Raw genomic sequence first — 2606 nt, 5'->3', positions numbered from 1 at the left:
GGAAACAGATTAGTGAGGATGGTTGGAACCCTCTAACTGTAAGACTGGTTGGAAACAGAGTAGTGAGATGGTTGAACCCTAACTGAAGACTGGTGGGAAACGAGTTATTTGAGATGGTTGAACCCCTAACTGAAGACTTTGGTGGGAACAGAAGTAGTGAGATGGTTGAACCCCCTAACTGTAAGACTGGTGGTGGGAAACAGAGTTAGTGAGATGTTGAACCAGACTAACTGAAGACTGGTGGAAACAGAGTTAGTGGATGATGTTGAACCCCTATTTGAGACTGGTGGAAACAGAAGTAGTGAGATGGTTGAACCCCTAACTGTTAAGTACTGGTGGGAACTAGATGAGTGAGATGGTTGACACCCCTAACTGAAACTGGTGGAACAGAGTAGTGAGATGGTTGACCCTAACTTGAAGACTGGTGGAACAGATGGTATGTGAGCATGGTTTGACCCCTAACTTGAGACTGGTGATAACAGGTAGTGAGATGGTTGAACCCCTAACTGAAAGACTGGTGCGAACAGAGTAGTGAGATGGTTGAACCCCTAACTGAAGACTGGTGGAAACAGATTAGTGAGATGGTTGAACCCCTAACTGAAGACTGGTGGGAACAGAGTAGTGAGATGGTTGACCTAACTGAAGACTGGTGGGAACAGAGTAGTGAGATGGTTGACTAAAGAGCCATAGATGGATAAATATCTATACACAGTATGTGTCTATAGTTGTGTGTACTGTAATAAGGTTCCAATGTATTGCATGCTGGGACAAGCCATTAAAGGTTAATAAAGAGAACTGTTACATGATGGTGGTTGTAATGCAAGGTTGTTGTTTTTTGGCATGAATGTTGTTCTGGAGGCAGCTCTGCAGAGTGGTCACCAGCTGGCACAGCCACAAAGTCATAACATCGGAGTCTGAACCTAACCTTAAGCACACTGAAAACCTTAATGCCTAACCTTAAATTATATATATATATATATATATATATATATATATAGCCAATTTTGACTTTGCAGCTGGTCCATCTAGTGGAAACCGCTCAGTTCTGCCTCCAAGGCAAGATTCACGACAATAAACGTCAACCTGCGTTGTAATGATGATGACGATGATGTTACAGATGCTTTGTTGTTATAGGCTTGTTGTGTTCTGTTGTGACCCTGTTTCCTGATGCGCGTTATAACACGAGAGACCTGATTTCTCTGTCCGACGGAGTCAATACAGCTGTCCAGTGGCTGTGTCAGTCACAGACCCTCGAATGCATCCAAAATAGCACCCTATTCCCTATATATGGCACTACTTTTGGTTGGAGGGACTGGAGGAGAGTAGCTAGGTTGTTGGTGTTATTACACATTGGCTGATTGGGTCCTCTGTTGAGAAGAGGGACTACGTGTCTTGAGATGGACGGAGGTGAGTTGACAGTCAGTTTGATTTTAATTTAACTAGACAAGTCAGTGAAGAACAAATACTTATTTACAATGACGACCTACCCCTCCGGGCCAAACCCCGGACGACGCTGGGCCAATTGTGCGCCGCCCTATGGGACTACCAATCTCAGGGCCGGATGTGACACAGCCTGGATTTGAACCAGGGACTGTAGTGACGCCACTCGGGAGCCCCGTTATCTCTGCCGTACAGCATTCGACTGTTTCAGAGTAAAAGTCCCCTCCCACTGGGAAAAKATGTCATTTCAGAGTAAAAGTCCCCTCCCACTGGGAAAAGATGTCATTTCAGAGTAAAGGTCCCCTCCCACTGGGAAAAGATGTCATTTCAGAGTGAAAGTCCCCTCCCACTGGCAAAAGATGTCAATTCAACATCTATTCCACGTTGGGTTCAACGTCATTTTTAATTGAAATAGCGTAGACGCAACGTTGATTCAACCAGTGTGTGCCCAAGCGAGGTACATGGTATGAAGAGACCGTGCGGGCCGGGTCTGTTTTACAAGGTCAGGTCTGCGTCTGAAATGGTACCCTAATATCAAAGTAGTCCCCTATTCCCTTAATGCTGGACACCCAAAGCACTCTGGTTCACAATATGGGTGGTAAAGAATGGTTTTGATTTAAAATAGAACCCTATTCCCTCAATGCTGGACACCCAAAGCAGCTGCGCTCTCTCTGTCTCTGGTTCACAATATGGGTGGTAAAGAATGGTTTGGAGCCTGAGTGCATCCAAAATAGAACCCTATTCCTTATATAATGCATTACATTTAATCAGATCCCCCCCCCAGATAATGGTCATAAAAGTAGGCACAATTTTTATGCACGCCCAGTTGTTAAGCTCTACTGAATAGGCTGGGCTTTAATACAGCTGTCTGCCTGGTGCAATTGTAATGAACACGATGGGAGACAGAGAGCTGGTTTCAAGCGCAGGCGCAGCTGTGTTTATTTGTAAAGGACACAGGAGGAGCAGGTAGCTGGTCCAGGGAGGCAGGTCATACACAGGAGGAGGCAGGATATGGGTCCAGGGACAGGCAGAAGGTCATACACAGGAAGAGGCAGGTAGCTGGGTCCAGGGGCAGGCAGAAGGTCATACACGGAAGAGGCAGGTAGCTGGGTCCAGGGGCAGGCAGAAGGTCATACACAGGAGGAGGCAGGTAACGGGGTCCAGGG

At 46.3% G+C, this 2606-nt stretch overlaps 1 long non-coding RNA gene across 1 annotated transcript; it reads left to right on the top strand.

The window, feature by feature from the left end:
* Positions 1-225: 225 nt before the first annotated feature.
* Positions 226-2212, top strand: LOC139026317 (uncharacterized). The gene is made up of 3 exons (XR_011478090.1): positions 226-251; positions 483-1982; positions 2066-2212. It is a non-coding gene; the product is annotated as an uncharacterized lncRNA (long non-coding RNA).
* The last annotated feature ends 394 nt before the right edge of the window (positions 2213-2606 follow it).

This window comes from Salvelinus sp. IW2-2015, unplaced genomic scaffold, assembly GCF_002910315.2.
Source record: "Salvelinus sp. IW2-2015 unplaced genomic scaffold, ASM291031v2 Un_scaffold4417, whole genome shotgun sequence".
Classification (NCBI taxonomy): domain Eukaryota; kingdom Metazoa; phylum Chordata; class Actinopteri; order Salmoniformes; family Salmonidae; genus Salvelinus; species Salvelinus sp. IW2-2015.
Note: the sequence above shows the minus strand (reverse complement) of the source record. Positions and strands in the feature narration are given on the sequence as shown.